The sequence below is a fragment of the Eucalyptus grandis genome, chromosome 7 (assembly GCF_016545825.1).
Source record: "Eucalyptus grandis isolate ANBG69807.140 chromosome 7, ASM1654582v1, whole genome shotgun sequence".
NCBI classification, from domain to species: domain Eukaryota; kingdom Viridiplantae; phylum Streptophyta; class Magnoliopsida; order Myrtales; family Myrtaceae; genus Eucalyptus; species Eucalyptus grandis.
Window position 1 is genome coordinate 43985254 of NC_052618.1, and position 21418 is coordinate 44006671.

The 21418-nt window shown below is 40.2% G+C and overlaps 1 pseudogene; it reads left to right on the top strand.

Moving 5' to 3' along the window:
• The first annotated feature begins 9234 nt into the window (after positions 1–9234).
• LOC108956736 lies at positions 9235–11554 on the top strand (annotated as a pseudogene).
• Positions 11555–21418: the final 9864 nt, after the last annotated feature.

The following is a 21418-nucleotide window of genomic DNA, read 5'->3' on the forward strand; positions in this document are numbered from 1 at the left end:
GTGAGTTAGTGAGATAGTGTGATCTACTAAGTGTTTGCACTCAAAGTTGTAATCTCTTGTTGATTGCATAGTGGAATCTAGCGTGGGAGAGTGGACGTAGGCTTAGATTAAGCCGAACCACTATAAATCTTATGTTCTTATTCTCTTCCCTTAATCTCTTTATTTGTTCGTACTTTTATTTAACTGCTAAAGTTTGATCTCGCTCAAAATCTGCTACTCTTCAGACTCAGTTTCAAAAGTCTGTTGTTATTCAGACTCAAGTTAAAAGTAAAGGTTTTCACTGCATTTTGCAGAATATGTTGTTACACCTATTCACCCCCTCTAAGTGTTCATACTAGCACTTTCATAGAAAAACAAAATGAAAGTTTTCCTAAGATCCAAAGATCCTCTAGAATGGGATGTTATGGAAAGAAGAATCAATCTTAATGTTGCTTTTGCTTCAAAAAAGAAGAAAGAAATCGTAGATAAGGACGTTGAAGAAATGGAACAAGCAAAGATAACCAAGAGACAGGCTCTTGATACAAAAGCTTTTTATTTTTTTATTTTGTGCATTATCTCCCGCTGAGTATAATATAATCTCTTCATGTGAAATAGTTAAAGAAGTCTGAAATAGACTTCATGTTACTTATGAAAGTACATATTGTGTAAAGGAGAGAGAGGTGAATATTCTGCTTAGCTAATATGAGTCTTTCAAGATAAAGCCTGGAGAATTTATTAGAGATATGTTTAGCTGATTTACAGAAATTGTGAACGGTTTAACATATCAAGGACATCCAATTTTTACTCTAATGAAAGTCAACAAACTTCTGCGAGAACTCTCAAAAGACTGGAATCATGTCAAAACCTCAATTGGAGAAACATAGAAGATTATGCCACTCTCCGTTGACACTCTTCAATCTTATTAAAGTGGAATACATCGATGATGAAGACGACCCAAAAAGTAAGAAGTCTATTGTATTTAAATCTAATGTTGATTTTGATGAAACGGACTCAGAAGATGACTTGGATGATGAAGAACTTGCTCTATTGATCAAGAAATTCAAAAAGCTAAATAAAAAAAAGGTATAAAGTTCAATTGGAAGAAGCAATACAAACAAAATTCTCAAAGAAGATCGAACGAAGAAGATGAACCATGTAAGGACGTGATATGCTTTGAGTGCAAGAAAAAATGACAAATCAAGCCAAACTGTCCTTTGCTGGAAAAGAAGAAATGAAAGTATGAGAAGAAGGGGTATGGAAACATCTATTAGATGGCATGCTCAGGCTTAGGCTTAGGCTCAAAGTCAAACTCAGAATTAGAATCTAACTCAAACACAGACTCTGAATTAGACAAGGAGATCAAGGTAAGTCATTCAGAGATTCCTATTAAAGTATCCAAATATATCAATGAGCTTTGTTTGAATCTTAAATTATCTCTTAAAAGGATCTCCGAACTAAATAAGGAAAATTATAAACTTGAACAATAGGAAATTTATTGAAAAGAAAAGTTTAAGAGTTTAAAAAATAATTTTGATGATTTGAAGGAAAGTCGCGATTCTCTTTCCAAGGAAAATGAGATTTAAAAAAATGAATTTTCAGATATTACTACAAAATTTTCAAAAAGCTCAAAATGTCACGTCCCGATCCTCGGTCACGTGCCCATCCTTCATTATTGGTCGATTTTAAAATACGATATCCTAGGACTATGTATCGCTGACCCTTTCATTTCCAATAGCACATGCAGAAGCAGTTATAAATCCCTAGACAATAAAGCAATGGGATAGAAAAGCAGGGCCATAATTTTCATACTAAATTCACAACCACCACTTTTATACAAGCACCTCATAGTATATAATGCAATACTATTCACAGGGGCTGATCTAACACTTATCCACATATAATCAAGGTCTGACGAAACAGGATGGGATCTCAGTCCTCATCCGGGTCGTACTCAGGATCCTCCTCGTGGTCATCTTCTTCTCCAAAATCTTCCTCCTTATCTGGTTCCACATCGGGTTCTCCTCTTCAGATTCCTTCTCCTCAAACTCCTCATCAGGGTCTTGAAATGGTTATTCAATAACTATTGAGACCATGTTTCAGCAAGTTCTACTCCCTAAGACTCGATTAGTAAACTAATACACTAACCGAGCTGCCTATGCACGCATGGGTCAGAGAACTTACCTTGACCTTAGATTCCACCTGCATATTAGCTTAGTTCAATAGGCACCCAAGCAATCACAGATCGACATCTCGATCAATCGATCTAGTCGATTTCATGTCAACATGACATTTCTTCAGCCATTTCAATTCAATCAATCAATTTACAACATCAAATCAAAGTAATGATAAATTGACCTAGTCGATTACATGTCAGCCAGACAATCTCTTGGTCATTTAAATCAATACTGTCCATTCTCTAAAATAACCGATCAGGTTACCAAGCCATTATTTTATAAGATTCATTTTCCTTACTGACATACCAAGCTATTGAGCATATTCATCATAATGTCCATTCTCCAAAATGACATATTGAGTCACTGAGCCATTATGGCATGTCGTCTATTCTCCAAAATGACCTATAGAGTCACCGAGCTGACATGGTATATTGAGTATATTCATCATAGCGTCCATTCTCCAAAATGACATGTTGAGTTATCGAGCCGTTATGACATGTTGTCCATTCTCCAAAATGACATATAGTCGCCGAGCCGACATTGTATACCATCCATTCTACAAAATGATCTATAGGGTCACTGAGCTGGTATTGTATACCGTTCATTCTACAAAATGACCTATAGGATCACCAAGCCGGTATTGTATAACATGATACTCTGAACGTACAATCAATTTGTCGTTTTATTCATTCTTGACAAAAGTACACGTGCGTGGGCACACGGTTGGTCTTAGCCAAAATATTATGATTTTCTTTCCATAAATCCCATCTTTATATGTAGTCCACCAAAACAATTTTGGTGCTGTCCACCGATATCCGGTTATTTTCCAATTAATAACTAAAGATTATTCAATTAAAGAATAATCCTCAATTTCACAAATAATTCAACATAACACAGAATAAATTTCAATTAAATAAACGGACAGCGCCACAACAATCAGCATAAAATTTCGGTGGTCGGTTATTCCAATCTTATTTCCGAAAAATAAATAATTAATTAAATTAATATCGAAAATAAATGATTAAATATTAAAAATCCAATTTAGACCCATAATGCCCGATTGGACGCCATAACGGGTCGAGAAAAATCCCGAGATGCATTCAATAAATAATAGTACATCTCTACTTGCTAATAACACTAATCAATCACCTAACATGCATCATTACGTCACTAATTAAATTACTCTAAACAAATCTAACAACCTAATTGCACTTAATTAAATCTAATCAACCCTTAAGCATAATTAGCAAACTAAAAAAGCATTAGTGAGTAAAACTCACTTGGCAAAGTGAAGACCAGAACACCACGATGGCGACATGACAGCGCGACGGCAGCCGAAATCCAAATTTTTGGCAACGTCGACGATCACTCGGGCCGGGCCCAAAGGCCTTGCAACACTTGCTGGGCTTGACTGAAGATGGACCGCAAGCTGGACTTCCAAAATTGAAATTAACGGGCTGAAGTTGAAGTTCACTTGGGCTGATTCGGTGGGCCTGATTTTAGATGGACTGGCCTTCGCGGGCTGTTGCAGCTGAATTGGGCTTAAAGAACTCAAATAGTAGGCTGTTCTCTTGGACCGGAATAAGCTAAATTTCACTTGGGCTGTCTTCGTGGATGGGCTGCGGCAGAAAGTGGACCGTTGAAAATCTGCTGGGCCCGTTGATGTGGCTGAACTTCGCTGGGCCGTAGACACGCACGATGGGAGCAGTTTGCTGGCGTCGAGCGATGGAGAGAATTCGTGGGACTACTTGGGTCAACGATGGAAGGGCTTCGGCTTGGGGTTTTGACCGAGAAGCTGGGACGCGTTGATTCGGTTGCTGGACAAATGGAAATTGTGGAGGCGTTGGTTTGCTCGGTCTTCGAACGGCACTGGCGTGGGCTGTTTGCTCGAGTCTTCAGCGTTGAGGAGTTTGACCGAGAGAGGGCAGCAAAGGAGAACTCGGTGAAGACGTGGCTTTCTCAAGCTGCAGGGTTGGCATTGGTCTCGCGGTAGCAGCAGCAAGGAAGTCGATCTGCAGGCGTGAAGACCGAAGAAAACGCTGACTAAGGTGATGAAGCAAGGGACGTGCGGCAGCTGATTTCGATGGTGGGGAAATAGAGCTGTGGCGTCTTCGGCTTCGCTGCTGGATGCACGAACGAAGGGGAGAAGATGGGTTTCGGTGGTGTTGACACTGACATGGCAGAAGATGGGGCAGAAGATGGGGTGGTGTTGTTTCGGTGGGCTTGTGGCCGAACGGACGAGAGAGAGAAGAAGCGGAGATGGGGCTTCGGTAAATCTTCCGTGGACAAGATGAACAAAGAAAATGGAAAGCAAGACAGAGACAACTGGTCTTTTGGCTGAGGCGCAATTCGCACGAGGGAGACAAAGAACTGGTCAAGTGTATGGAAGAAGCCAAGGAAGAGGGGCCCAAGGATAGCAATTTCTATCTCTTCCATTAACTCTATCTCCCCTTAAAGCCCACAACTTATCCCTTGGTCTATACTACTTTATTGCAATGAAAATCCACCCATTTAATATAATTTAAAGCCAATAATATTCAGCCTTCCCATAGCTCCGAATTTCCTAGGCTTTGAGCTTCAATTTCTTTACAAATTCCCCAAATTTGATGTCCACTTTCATCAAAGAAAAAGCTCATACCATTTATGCAAGTGCCCATCACCAAATAGTTCAGCTTGAAAGTTAAACTCCCTTAAATTCGGCCAATCCGAGTTTCCGTTAATTTCCGCGGCGTCCGATTCGATTTTCCGTAAAAATCACGAACTCGATGGAATTTCTCCAAAAGACAAGACGATGTCCTATACTTGAACCGTGACATGCTCGAACGTCCAATTCCCGAAACCGAATTCAATTTCGTGGTTAAAATCGACTGAACGCGATTTTAGTTCGATCCAACCTATCAGGTAGCTTTTAGAGATTTTACCGCGGTCATATCCCTTAACGGCTTCACCCAATAGATTGGCTAACTCGTGAGTGATCGGCTTGGAGAAAAGGACCATAGGCGTGCCAGCAAAATGCCCATTTCATATATTCGGGACGGGGTCGAAATTCGGGATGTCACATAAAAACTTTAGAACATATTCTTTTCATCCAAATTCCTATGACAATAAATATGGTTTGGGTTTTAGTAAAGAAAGTGATGTTTTGATTAATTTTCTAAAAGGTAAGGAGAGACTCAAATAGAAACATTCCATACTTGCTTATAAAAATCATTTTCAATTTTTTTTTTTTATAAAACATGTTGATGGAAGTACTCTTAAATGTTCTAAGTGTGGAGACTCAGAACATTTTGAGAATAAATGTCTTAAAATCTAGAGACATATTAGGAATGATTGGACAAAATTAGTTTTTACCATTAACTCTTCAAGACCCAAGAAAATTTGGCTACCAAAGAAAATTGGATATTTCTTTTTAATTGTAGGTTACCATTAAAAGGAAGAGCAAATGATACTTGGATAGTGGGTACTATAGGCATATGACAAGTAGTTTCATCAAATTAGAAAAACAAAAAGGAGAAAGTGTTTCCATTGATGGAAACAGCAAGGAAAGAATTGTTGGACAAGGAATAGTGAGGATTGGAAGCTTGATCATCAACAATGTTTACATGGTGAAAGTTCTTAATTACAACCTTCTGAGTATCAATTAACTGTGCAACACAAGGGGTTTATAATCAACTTCCAAGAGAATGTTTGTTTTGGAGTCAATCAAAACTTCTCTCAAACTTTCACCGGACAAAGGCATGGCAACATATACCTTCTAGACATAAATCTGGAAAGCTCTCAATGTCTTATCTCAATTCAAGATGAAGCAAATCTTTGGCACCACAAGCTAGGACACGTCAACATGAAGCAAATTGCCAAACTATCTTCCAAGAAGCTGATCTGTGGTCTTCCTAAAATGGTTTACCATAAGTTTGAGCTGTGTACTCCATGCACTTTGGAAAATAGGTTAGAATTTCATTCAAATCCATAAACCATGTTTTCACTAACCATGTCTTACAGCTCATTCACATGGATCTTTTTAGACCTACTAGAACCCAAAGCATTGGAAGTAAGAAATATCATTTGGTGATTATAGATGATTACTCAAGATTTACATGAGCTTTCTCATTAGCAAATAAAGTAGAAGTCTTCTCTTATTTTTCAAAGTTTACTAAAAAGGTTCAAAATGAAAAAAGTTATGTTATTTCCAACATCAAAACAGATCAAGGGGGAGAATTTGAAAATTAAGATTTTACAAATTTTTGTGATGCAAATGACTTTGAACACGTTTTTTCTTCTCCCTACACTCCAAAACATAATGGAGTTATAGAGAGGAAAAATCAAAATTTATAGGAAATGACCAGAACTCTATTAATTGAAAGAAGAGTCTCTTTTCGCTTTTGGGCAAAAGCAATCTCTATTACTTGTTACATAATTTACAAAGTATTTCTAAGGTCCATCCTAGAAAAATCCCCTATGAAGTTTATAAAGGCAAAAGGCCAAATATTTCTTACATTCATATTTTTTGCTATAAGTGTTTTATCTTTAAAAATACAAATGACCGTCTATGTAAATTTGAAGAAAAGTTAGACGAAGGGATGATTCTTGGATATTCTACAACAAGCAACGCGTACAGTGTCTCCAACAAGAAGACACATACTATTGGAGATCAATGAATGTCAGATTTCAAGAAGTCTATCGGAATTAATGAGATTAGACTCAACTTGATGAATCTAAGTTAGTCTCAGACTTAAAAAATCTAAGTTAGTCTCGGACTTAAAAAGTCTAACTCACCTAAACAAAACCAGTCTTTTATTGAACAAGATCAAATTGAAGAGAAGAAAGAAGAATCGACAAAGACGGAAACTCAAGAGACCCTTGAAGAAATGGACATATTCAACAAGAATTAGAAGCATAAATCAAGCTATCCTAAAGATCTAATCATTAGCAACATAGAAGAAGGAATCCGTATCAGATCCAAGGACAAAGAAGACTCAAATGCTTTAGCACTTATCTCTGAAGTGGAACTGAAGAGAGTAGAAGAAGCCTTATCCGATGAAATTTGGATAGAAGCAATGCGGGAGGAACTTAGGCAATTCAAGATCAATGATGTTTGGGAGTTGGTTTACAAACCAAAAGGAAAGTTTGTGATTGGAATTAAGCTGGCGTTCATAAATAAAATTGATGAAAAGGGAAAAGTGACCAAAAACAAGGCAAGGCTCATGGCAAAAGGTTACATATAAGAAGAAGGAATAGACTATGATGAGACCTATGCAATGATAGCCAAGTTAGAACCCATGAGGCTGTTGCTTGCTTATGCATATTTTCATAACTCTAAGTTATTCTAGATGGATGTCAAAAATGTCTTCCTCAATGGATTCATCCAATAAGAAGTTTATGTGAAACAACCACTAGGATTTGAAGATTCCAAAAAATCAGACTTTGTCTACAAACTAAAGAAAGCCTTATACAGTCTGAAGCAAGCACCTTGTGCTTGGTATGAGAGACTAAGTAAGTTTCTGGTGAGTAATGGCTTCAAAAATGGTATGGTTGACACCACTTTATTTATCAAGAAAGAAGGTAAAGACCTCTTACTTGTTCAAATATATGTAGGCGACATAATCTTTGGTTCTTTTAATGAACTTTTGTGCAAGAAATTTTGTAAGTTTATGCAGCACAAATTCGAGATGAGCATGATGGGAGAATTGACATTCTTTCTAGGTCTATAAGTCAAACAATTCAAAGAATAAATCTTCATCTATCAAGAGAAATATGCCAAAGATGTTATCAACAAGTTTGAAATGGAAAATTATAAGAAGACTAAAACTCTTATGTCAAGTTCTTCCAAACTTAATAAGGACGAAGATGGCAAGAAAGTGGACCAAAAGACCTACAAAAGCATGATCGGTTCTCTTCTCTCTTACTGCTTCACGACTTGACATTTTATTTAGTATGTGCATGTGTCCTAAGTTCCAAACTCTCAGTGATGTTAAACGCATTATTATATATATTGCCACTAATCCAAAGGTAGGTCTATGGTATCCAAAATGAGGAGACTTTACTTGGATACTCAAACATTGACCTAACTGGTTGTAGAGTTAATAGAAAAAGTACTTCTGAGACATGTCAACTTCTGGGAGAGATGTTGGTGTCCTGATTCTCAAAGAAACATAACATTGTGGCTCTCTCAATCGCAAAAGCAGAATATGTTGCTCTTGGTAGTTATTGCTCTCAAATTCTATGGATTCGACAACAACTAAGAGATTTTAGAGAAGAAGAATCCTATACTAAAATCAGATGCAACAACACAAGCGAGATCAATCTCATCAAGAATCCTATTATCCATTCAAAAGTAAAGCACATTGAAATTCAATATCATTTCATAAGAGATCATGTATAAAATAGTAAATTTAGTATTTAATTTGTTGATTCAAAGAATCTACTAGCAGATATTTTCACCAAGCCCTTAGAGAAAGGTACATTTGAATTTATTTGTGAAAAACTGCATATTACTTACCCATTTGGTTAAAGTTTATGCAAGCCAGACTCGAAAGCACAATCTTCTGAAAGAGACATCATTCTAGAAGCATATTCAGACTCAAGTAGTTGTAATTCAAATTTTGACACGTAAGTTTTCTTCATTTTAAAACAGATTTGAATATTTTATATATATTCAAATTTTTATTTGACTTTTATGGTTTTTGGAAATTGTTATCTATTTTTTCATCATTTCCTAATTTTTCGGAATTTAAATCAAAACTTTCCAAAATTTTCAGTTATTTTCAGAATTTTCAAAAATGGTAGTTATTTTTCTTCATGCCTGTTCGTTTGCCTTGGTTCATTCTCTTGATAAACCCTAATCTTCTCTCTCTCTTCCATCATGATCATCTTTACTATGCAAATAGTCGCAGAAGAAATTTCTCTCTTTCTTTCGATCGTCCTCTCTCTGCAAAATCTCAATCACCTTTCTAAACCCTTTAGCCATCATATCTTCAAAATCTTCCAAGTTTGTCTCGGTCTCTTTACAGCGAAAGTCCTCCTGCATAGCCAGCCAAGTGCCTTGATCTGCAAAGGACAAATACTCACTTTGATCTTACTGGAGATGAATCTCTTCGGAGTACGAATCGATCCTAGCAGAGCAAGAAGTTACTCAGGAAGCAAAACAGCTTTAGTAACTTCTTGCAACTTCTTGTCATTTTTTGGGGACATGGGAAAGGTTTGATTTCTCCTGAAACAGCAATGTATATTATCGACATTCAATCCCTGTTTGTGGCATTTTTTGGTATTGCCTTCGAGCAATGGAAGAGACACCATATAAGTCAGACCGCTTACTACGGATATAAGAAATTGCACTTTGGTGAAGGAAAATAATTGGGAAACATCATTTTCTGAATATCTATCAATTACGTGATGTTGCTTTGTTCACTGAAAATAACCTCCACCGATTAAAGAAACCTTCTGTATATGCTTATTATTAAGCCCTAAGATCAGTTATAAGCATCAAACTCTTCTGCTTCTAAGTCATATCATAATCTATTGATAGAACCTTGATAATTGGGCTAACCTGATCTTCAATGCTAGAGTACTTGAGGAGCACCTTGTGCTTAATTATGTCATTGTTATCACGATGGTAGACTCCAATTTTCACATTGCAGGATGAGGCAGATGGCTCGAATGAGTACTTCAATTTCCAGCGTGGCTCTCTTAATACTACCTATCAGCTACCTATCAGCTACCTATCAGCTTTCTAAGGACTTGGACAACATTGATATAGTTAACCACATTGGAGATATATCCTATGCGATTGGATATCTTTCACAATGGGAGCAGTTTACAGCCCAGGTTGAGCCAATTGCCTCGAGTGTTCCTTACATGATTGCGAGGTTTGTCTTGGTTTTTCCCATTTTTCCCATCCTCCTCTTGACACGGAGGTTTGGCTAAGGTTGAAATTGCGGTTCCATGATCGTTAATGGCTTTTGGCCTAAGCAATTATGTTTAGCTTTAATTTATCTGTCAATATTAAAATCTGGACTCTGGAGTCATCCAGCGTTTTCTAGCAAGACTTATTCATTTTGTTTTTCAGTGGTAATCATGAACGAGATTGGTCTGGAACTGGATCTTTTTATGGAAATTTAGACTCAGGTGGTGAATGCGATGTATTGGCTGAAACGATGTTTTATGTCCCTGCAGAGAACAGTGCTAAGGTTTGGTAAGGATGAGAAATAGCATATCGTGATTCACAAATGCAGCTTTTAACCTTGTCTAACAAAATGTCAGGCTCTCCTGAATGTTGGTTTTTGCTTGATCTAGGTACTCCACTGATTTTGGCATGTTCAGACTCTGCATTGCTGATACAGAACAAGACTGGAGAGGGGGAACCAATTAATACAAATTCATTGAGCACTGTCTAGCTTCCGTTGTTCAGCAAAAACAACCATGGCTGATTTTCCTTGCACATCGGGTATTGGGTCATTCTTCTGATAAGTTTTATGCTAGGGAAGGATCGTTTGAAGAACCAATGGGCAGGGAAAGCCTTCAAAAACTTTGGCAGAAGTACAAGGTTGACATTGCCATAAATGGCCATGTCCAAAATTATGAAAGGACGTGTCCTATTTACCAGGTATACCTTTGACTTTTTTCTGTGATGGACTTGCATCTTATCTATGATTGCTCTCCTATCATCAACTTAAAATTCGGATGTTGCTCTCCTGTCATCAACTTAGAATTCGGATGTCATGACCATCTGCTCCAAAAAAACCGGTATGCCATTTCATTTACATAAGATTAATATAAACTTTTTCTTTGTTATCAAAAGCTGTGGAAAACCTGATTTTCACAGCAAGAAAAGCTATTAATTTTGTTGCTAATGTCACTGTTGGATAGTCTAAAAGAAGTCACAATTTAGTATACATTGTTGAAGTGTAAGTTGTCAAGTTGCGCAGTGCTCGTTCCAAAAGATGATCAATATCTGCAGGTAGACTAGTTTAGTTCAGGTAGCTAAGACTAAGAATCCCAACTGATTTTTATTTGAGGATTACTGAGGGAATTCAAGGAAGATGGGTTTTTCTTTCTCTATTTCAATTCTTGAATGATCTTCAACCCAAGCACGTGCATTTGTTGGTCAGATCTTGAGAATTGCTTCTCCTGATATAAAAGATTTCAGCTCGATATCTGATCCTCCATTTGGGTTTTTGGCTGCAGAATATCTGCACAAACAAAGAAAAAATTACTACGAAGGAGGTCTGAATGGAACGATGCACGTCGTGGCTGGTGGTGGAGGAGGAAAACTTTCGCCATTCACTACTCTCCAAACGAAACGGAGCTTGTTCAAAGACCATGATTATGGATTCGTAAAACTAACTGCTTTGGATCATTCAAACCTCTTATTTGAGTACAAGAAGAGCAGCGATGGTTATATATGAGTTTTTACGGTGGAACTTCATTCCCTTGAATGTTATAAATGTAAGCATCACACAAAGCCTTTTAACTTGTTTTTCTCTCTAAACATCATGACGTGGTCTATCACGCCCCGAACTCCGGGCATGCGCACATCCCTTGGTGGGTTGATTAAAAATGCTATGTCCCAGGACGCGTCGCCGACCCATTCTTTTTTTTTTTTTTTCTTTCAATTAAGCACATGCAAAAGCGAATTAAATAAACCCCGGCCAATAAACAAATAATCGGGATAGTCAAGCACGACAAAAGTTGCCGAAAACAACATATTCATTTATCAACTGTTAACCCTAGGAAGTTTAATACTTACAAGCCTTTCCACGGCCACTTCCTATTGACCCTTTTCAAAAACCTTAAAGGACTTGTTTTAACCTAAACTCTACTAACGGCAGGGCCAACCAAAAGGTGTCGCATCTCGCATCCACCACATCCGCACTAAGTAGATCTCCACGCTACGGCCCTGAAAAAGGTTAGACCACGACGGGGTGAGATAAAAATCTCAGCGAGTCAAAACCTTAAACCCCGATTAAGACGCAAATTCGCCTCGAAGGTGGTCCTAAGCACACACCATACAAAACTCACCTCGCCTCGGCGCATACCTGCACGTTAGCTCATCACAGGCTTATTATCAATGCAGTATGCGCAGTTTAATAACCGAAACACATCATTTCAATCACATGGGTCTCAATTAAAAGGCCAAACTGTTATGACACGACCCATACCGTGCCACACAATTTTGTATCAAAATCAAGGGCAGCTATCACAACTATTCAGGCGTATTTCGATTATTACGACCCATCGGCCATGGCCAACTCAAAAGTCAGCAATCATTTGGCATAACTGGGCATTGTCCTGCCCGTCGGGCACGGCATCGTCTAGCATCCTCCGCCTAAACAGCATTTCACACAGGAGCTTCGTTCCGAAATCCATCCGCGAACAGCAACGTCTAGCATCCTCCACCTAGACGGCATTCCACACAGGAGCATCGTCCCGCGTATTCATACGCATCAGGACGGGTTCCACTTAGTGACCATGCAAGCACGTCATCAATCAACCCATTTCTTATCTTTCGTCAATTAGCCCAAAACACCAAAATCCTTTTTTTAACAATAAACCTTGCACCATTTTCTCTTGTTCAAAACTTTCCAAAATAAATTCGTAGGTGCTTGCATACTCAAAATTAATCCGACAAACTTTTCACGCACCTAGTTTAAAACCTCATAGTTTTATTGAGCAAATGAGATTTGGCGTCCAAACCCGACACCTAAATTTTCTTTCTATTTAAATGCCCAAAGGCATCTCTTCCAATAATAATAAACAATCATCATAGAACAACCATTCTCATAATATCAAGCATGGGTTCTCAGCATGCCAAACATCCACCAAATCACAACATTATCATTTCCTAGCAAGCAAGATACCAAGAACAACTATAAAATCACAACCGTCCCTAACCGGCAAAAACTAGGTCCACTCGCGCGTCTCCAAGTTTGATTCCAGAAACATAACCAAACGAGTTTGAAAAATTCTCAAAATTGAATATGTTACAAAACACTTAAATGAACACTTTTCATGAAGACACTTTGATCCAGATCTTTCTAAAATGAGAGCAGTAAATCACCCAAACCGTTAAAAAAAAATATGTCCATGTCCAGAAATTATGTTTTCCCAAATCAGTTCAGTTCGAGGTCCAAAACTTATCCGTTTGATCTGCAATTTGACTATGTTAAACTAAAATATGTAATGAACAACTTTTGTGAAAAAACTCTTTCAAAAATCGAACCCTAAGAGTTGATAAAAATCTATTAAACACCAAAAGGTCACTAGCTCTAGCAACAACCGAGATTCTGTTTTGCAAGTAACGAAACTGAAATCATGTTCTTTTAAATCCATAAAATCTTGAGTAAAATATATATCGTAGCTAAAGATGTCTAAAACATTTTTCAAGAATGAAGCAACCTCAAAATCGTAGCACATTTTAATTCATGAAAATGGCAAATGGCGAGTGTCCAGTAAATCTATCCGAAGAGAAATCCACTAGACCAAGCTAAACCACCCTCATTAGTATTAATCTATCATAAGGTTAATTTAACCAAACTTGATTAACACTAATCCATCTTAAGGCTAAACTAACCAAACTAGATTAACAATAATCTATCTTAAGGCTAAACTAACCCCCTAAGCGTAATTAACAACCTAATCAAGAATTAGGGAGTTAACTTACCGAATTAGGATGGTGGTAGGTTCACAGCGAAGGCAACGAGACAGCAGTAAGAACCCGAGACTACCGTGTGTCCAACAGAGGCCTAACAGCAATGGAAAAAGGCCCTACAAGGCTCGGCCAAGAGAGCTGGGCGGTTCTGTTTAAGGGAGCTGAGGTGGTGGCGTGAGGTGGCCAATTGCGGCTAGGGCCGAGCCGGAGCTAGGCGGGCTGGTGGCAGCTGGCCGTGATGATGCGGGCAGCCAATGACAGCGACAAGCTGAGTGGACGGCGGCTAAAGGTGGGACAAGCAGCTGGTGCTGAGCGGAGCTACTGGGGAACGGTGGTGGTGAGGTCGTTCGATGGCTGGTGGAACTGAGGCGGTGTGGTGGTGCTCAACTGGTGGCCAGAGGAGTTGGCGGGCTGGTGAAGGTGAGTGGTGTTGGGCTGAACAGTGAAGTGGACTGAGGTATTGACTATGTTGGACATGAGGTGAGGTTTGCGGACTGAGAGGGTGGTGGACGGTGGAAGGTTGGCAAAGGCAAGTGGCCGATGGTATAGGCAGTGATGGAGGAGTGTTGCTTTGTGTGGTGTGAAGCGGTAGTGGCAAAGTGAGGTGAAGCAAAGATAAGGGAAATGGAGGAAAATGAACGTGAAAAGAAATGAAGAAGAAGAGGAAGAAGAAAGGTGGGTGGCTGAGGAAGGGGCTCACGCATGGGGGAATTGGAGAGAGAGAGAGAGAGAGAGGGAACTATGAAGTCAAGGCATCAACCAATAGGAGCCCTAGCCAAATTCACTCATTGCAAAGCCACAAAAGTCTTCATGCACAAAAGTCCTTAACTACACCAATGGCCAATTTTCCTCTTATTTCCCACAAACAAATCCTTTTGGGCAGCTATTTCCCATTTTTCCTCTAATTCCGAATTTCCACTTATTATCCAATTTGTCCAAAAACCGATTTTTCCGCAAAATTTCGGACACGACGAAATTTCACCAAAAGATGAGACGACGTCCTAAAAATGAATTGTGACACACTCGAACGTCCAATTCCCGAAAATGAATTCAATTTTGTGGTTAAAATCAATTGAACGCAATTTTAGTACAACCTAACCTATTGAGTAGTTTTTAGGGATTTTAGTGCACTTGACTCCTGGTCAATAATTTTCGATCCACGTTTGTGCATTTCCGACTCGTAGACAACTCTCAATTGACACAAAAATCGTGAGATTTCAATTATGTGTTCAGTATAATATCGATTGAAAATCAGGTTATCGCCATTCGACGCGAATATCACAATCGTGCGGAACCACCCATAATTCAACTACGCAATTCCATCGAATTGGCTTATACCCATTCACTAATTGATTATAACAGTGTCATATTGACCCTTGCTGATTATTATGGTCAAGCGGTTGATTTCCAATCGAATTCTCTAGTCTATCGTGTTTATATCCCTTAACAGCCTCACCTAATAAATTAGTTAACTCGAGAGTAATCAGTTCTAAGTAAATTAACCATAAGCGCGTCGACGAGACAACCATTTTATATTATCGAAACGGGGTGAAATTTCAAAATGTCACAATCCTTCCCCTCTTATAAAAATTGCGTCCTCAAAATTTAAACCATTACGATCCTTCCACAAAAAAATGTGGGGGTATTGACATCTCATCGATCATTCACTTTCCCACGTGGTTCCTTCCATTCCGTGGTGTTGCTAGACCACTTTAACCAAGGGAATCGTCTTGTTGCGCAGCACTTGCTCTTTTCGATCTACTATCCAAACCGGTCTCTCCATATACGACACTCTCTCGTCCATGTCTAATTCCTCGGAATTCAGTACGTGGGTCGGGTCAAGTTCGTACTTCCTCAACATCGACACATGGAAGACATCATGCACTTAAGCAAGTCTCAGCAACAATGCAAGACGATACGCCAAAGTCCTAATTCGCTCCAATATCTCAAAAGGACCGATGTACCTCAGACTTAACTTCTCTTTCTTGTCGAAGCGTGAAGTACCCCTCATCGATGACCCCTTAAGGAATACGTGTTCACCTGCTTGAAACTCTAGTGGTCTACGCCACTTATCTGCATAACTCTTCTGATGACTTTGAGCGGTCTTGAATCTTTCTCGAATAACTTTGACGGTGTCGACTGACTGCTGAACCAACTCAAGGCTAGTAATCCTACGCTCTCCAACTTCGTCCCCACAAACAAGAGTTTTGCATGCTCTGCCATACACGCTTCAAACGGTGCCATATGGATACTCTGTTAATAACTGTTGTTATAGGCGAACTCAACTAGATGAAGCTGTTCCTCCCAGCTTCTTTTAAAGTCCAAATTGCAAGCTCATAGCATGTCCTCGAGGGTTTGAATCATCCTCTCAGACTGGTCATCCATCTGTGGATGATAGGCAGTGCTGTACTGCAGCTTCGTTCCCAAGGCAGTTTGTAAACTTTTCCAAAAAGCTGCCGTAAACTTCAGGTCTTGACCTGACGTGATCGTCACTGGTACTCTATGAAGACAAACTATCTATCGAACGTACAATTCAACATACGTGTCCAATGCAATGTCTTTTTGTACGGCAATGTCTTCCATTCCTGGCTCCTCATTGACGTATCAACTAAGGTTGCCAAATAACCTTCGCAACCCACATCCAGTAATTGGGTTGCCTTAAGTGACGAAATTAAAGTAATCGAGGGTCCTCCTCGATTTCCAACAAACTCAAAACTTCCATCCACTAATAGGTTAAAGTGGATTATTATATAACAACGATCCATTACAACAAGATGTTCCTTAAGCCAAACAACAATTCAATACAACTCATTGCTTCTTAAGTCAATCCTTTTTAATCATGACATCAAAGTCATACATAGGCAAAATAGTTAAGTATAACTTTAGTCAGTGGTTCTCATTTCTCCGACCTAATTTCAATAAATTGAAGTCTTACAAGCTTGACGATACTTTCACTACGCCACTCTGATAAATTATCCCAGAAACATTGCCCCTCCTGTTCAGTGCATAGTTAGGTTCATTCATGTCTCCTTCACCATTCTAGAAGCCTGCCAAGAGTTGCTCTCTGCTCAGGCCCTCTGTCCTTGGCGACCACTCACCGCCCTCATCGAACCAGGTCATTACAGGCCTACAAGCCTTTGCCCAGTTTGTTCCCGAGCTACACATCTACTACAAGGGTCCCATTTCTATAGGGACTAACTCACATAGATATTATCCACTTTGGTCTATCACATACCAAGCCTCACGGTTTTATCCTTTAGCACATAAGTAGGCACTGTCCCAAGAGGTCACCCATCTTAATAGTGCTATAACCTAGGCTTGCTTATCCTTCAAGTTCAGGGGCACCAACTGGCTTCGGATGTTTAGTCTTAGACCATCCTAAAATCCCTTTGTCCTATCCACGGAAACCTCTTGGTTGTCCTATATGCAGCAATGGCGTCTGTGCTCCCATGGGCCTGCAAGGCAGTCCTTGATCTGGTGGCCATACTAGCCACACCTATAACAAGCTCTCGTCCTAACCAGACACTGGATTGATCCATGTTTCCTTCTACAAATTCGGCACGCGCCATTCGAGTTGGGGGCCGACTTTCCGATCCCACTCTTTCAGTTGGGCGGAATGGAATACCTTCTTCCTGTCATCGGCCTCTTCCCGAAAAGATTACCATCTCTGTTGGACACGAACCGCGACCTAGATGTGGCGGCTTGCTCGTTCAAGTTTCTCTCGATCAACTGGGCCCTCTTGTATAGATCGTTATAATCGTTAAGATTCAGCGACACCAGTGGATCCTTGATCTCTGGCCTCAAACCGTCTCGAAATCTCCTCACTCTGTCCATCGGGTCTTCAATCACCCTCAGTGCATACTTGGACAACTCTGCAAACTTCGCCTTGTATTGGTCCACTGACATCTTATTCTAATGAAGACGTTGGAACTCAGCCATTTTCTGCTCTCTGGTGCAATCTAAAAAGTACTTCCCGTAAAAGACTTCAATGAAGGCATTCCACTCCGAAATCATACCTTCGGGAAACATTCTCCCTTTGGTTGCTTCCCACCAAGTGCTTGCATTGCCTTGCAACTGGTAAACAGCCAGAACTACCTTGTCTTCCTCAAAGCACCTTAGCAATGCGAAGACTTTCTCTAGCTCTCAGATCCAGAGGGTTGCAGCCACAGGATCGCCTGCTCCAATAAACCTAGGTGGTTTCAACTTCAGGAACTGCTCCACCAATTTATGCATGAACGCCCACCATTCCTATTTCCTAGTGGGACTTCATCAAGTGCGGCGACAACAGCGGCAACAGCATTGGAGGCAACAGTGGCAATGGTGGTAGCAACAACTTGGTTCTGAGCCTGCTGACCGGTCATATTCCCCAGAGTCTCTAGCGCCTGAACGATCCCATCCAACCTAGGATCGCCTGGTGCTCCTACCCTAGTACCAGCCTACGGCGATACTCTCTCTCACTCTAGCCTGAGCCGACGCTCTACCTCGAATACCAATCCTAGTTGGCGTTCTACCCCGAGTACCAACCGAAATTGCCCTCTTCCAAGAGGTCCTCGATCAGGATCGCTCATCTTGCAGAATCTTTACAGAAACCTGCTTTCCAATTCAAACACAGAATTAGAAGTTTGAGCGACCTACACAAAACAATCAATCAATCACAAGCATCAACGTAAGTAAAATGTCTTTCCTAACTAACTATCCCAAGACCCACCGCATCTTATCACTCCAGCTACTGACCAGCTCTAATACCACTTCAGGCAGGGATGTCATGCCCCGAACACTGGGCCTGCACACATCCCTCGGCGGTCGATTAAAAATGTGACATCCTAAGACGCGTTGCCGACCCATTCTTTTTTTTTTCTCTTTCGATTAAGCACGTGTGGAAGAAAATTAACTAAACCCCAGCCAATAAACAAACAATCGGGATAGTCAAGCACAACAAAAGTTGCCGAAAGCAACATATTCATTTATCAACTGTTAACCCTAAGAAGTTTAATACTTACAAGCTTTTCCACAGCCACTTCCTATCGACCCTTTTCAAAAACCTTTAGAGACTAAGGTTAACCTAAACTCTACTAACGGCAGGGCCAGCCAAAATGTGTCGCATCTCGCGCCCACCACATCCGTACTCAGTAGATCTCCACGCTACGGCCCTGAAAAAGGTTAGCCCACGACGGGGTGAGATAAAAATCTCAGCGAGTCAAAACCCTAAACCTCGATTAGGACGCAAATTCGCCTCGAAGGTGGTCCTAAGCACACACCATACAAAACTCACCTCGCCTCGGCGCGTACCTGCATGTTAGCTCATCACATAGGCTATTATCAATGCAGCAAGCACAGTTTAATAACCAGAACACATCATTTCAATCACATGGGTCCCGATTATAAGGCTAAACCGTTATGACATGTCTCATACCGTGCCACACAATTTTTTCTCATAATCAAGTGCAGTTATTACAACCATTCAAGCGTGTTCCAATTATTACAACCCATCGGCCACGGCCAACTTAAAAGTCGGCGGTCATCCGACATAACCAGGCATCATCCCACCCTGTTGGGCACGACATCATCTAACATCCTCCGCCTAGACGGCATTCCACACAGGAGTTTCGTTCCAAAACCATCCGCAAACGGCAACGTCTAGCATCCTCCGCCTAGACAGCATTCCACACAGGAGCATCGTCCCACGTATTCATACGCATCAAGACGAGTTCCACTTAGTGACCATGCAAGCACATCATCAATCAACCCATTTCTTATATTTCGTCAATTAGCCCAAAACACCAAAATCCATTTTTAAACAATAAACCTTGCACCATTTTCTTTTGTTCAAGACTTTCCAAAATAAATTCGTAGGAGCTTGCGTACTCAAAACTAATCCATCAAACTTTGCACATACCTAGTTTAAAACCTCATCGTTTTATTGAACAAATGAGACTTGGTGTCCAGACCCAACACCTAAATTTTCTTTCTATTTAAATGCCCAAAGGCCATCTCTTGCAATAATAATAAACAATCATCATAGAACAAGTATTCTCATAATATCAAGCATGAGTTCTTAGCATGCCAAACATCCGCTAAATCACAACATTCATTTCCCAGCAAGTAAGATACCGAGAACAATTACAAAATCACAACCATCCCTAACTAGCAGAAACCGAGTCCACTCGTGCGTCTCCAAGTTTAATTCCAGAAACATAAGCAAACAAGTTCAGAAAATTCTCAAATTTGAATATGCTATAAATGACACTTAAAAGAACACTTTTCATGGAGACATCTTGACTCATATCTTTCTAGAATGAGATCAGTAAATTGCCCAAACTGTTACAAAAACTGTCTGTGTCCAAAAATTATGTTTTCCAAAATCAATTTAGTTTGAGATCCAAAACTTATCTGTTTGATCTGATATTTAACTATGTTAAATTAAAATATGTGATGAACAACTTTTGTGAAGAAACTCTTTCGAAAATCGAACTCTAAGAGTTGATAGAAATCCATTAAACACCAAAAGGTCACAGGCACCAGCACCAATCGAGATTCTGTTTTGCAAGTAACGAATATGAAATTTTATTCTTTTAAATGCATAAAATCTTGAGTAAAATATATGTCATAACTGAAGATGTCTAGAACATTTTTTTAAGAAGGAAGTAACCTCAAAATTGTAGTACATTTTAATCCACGAAAATGGCAAACGGCGAGTGTCTAGTAAACTGATCCGGAGAGAAATCCAGTAGACCAAGCTAAACCACCCTCATTAACACTAATCTAACTAACTAGATTAACACTAATCCATCATAAGACTAATATAACCAAACTAGATTAACACTAATCCATCTTCAGGCTAAACTAACCCCCTAAGCGCAATTAACAACCTAATCAAGGATTAGGGAGTTAACTCACCAAATCAGGACAGTGGCAAGTTCATGGCGATGGCAACACGATGGTGGTGAAAACCCGAGACTACCATGTCTCCAATAGAGGCCTAACAGCGGTGGAAAAATGCCCTACAAGGCTCAACCAAGAGAGCTGGGCGGTTCTGTTTGAGGGAGCTAAGGTGGTGGCATGAGGTGGTTGGTCGCGGCTGGGCTGAGCTGGAGCTAGGTGGGCTGGTGGCAGCTGGCCGTGATGACGCAGGCAGCCAGTGGCAACGACAAGCTAAGCAAACAGCAATTGGAGGTGGGACAGGCAGCTGGTGCTAGGCGAAGCTGCTGGAGAACAATGGTGGTGAGGTTGTTCGATGGGTGGCGGAAATAAGGTAGCGTGGTGGTGCTCGATTAGTGGCCGAAGGAGTTGGCGGACTGGTGAAGGTGGGTGATGTTGGGCTAAACGGCGAAGTGGACTAAGGCAGTGACTGTGTTGGACGTGAGGTGAGGTTGGCAAAGGGAAGTGGCTGATGGTATAGGCGATGATGGAGGAGTGTTGTTGTGTAGTGTGAGGCGATAGTGGCAGGCGTAAGGTGAAGCAGCAGAAGGGAAATGGAGGGAAATGAGCGTGAAAAGAAATGAAGAAGAAGAGGAAGAAGAAAGGTGGGCGGCTGAGGAAGGGGCTCACACATGGGGGAATTGGAGAGAGAGAGAGATCGAGGGAACTATGAAGTCAAGGCATTAACCAATAGGAGCCCTAG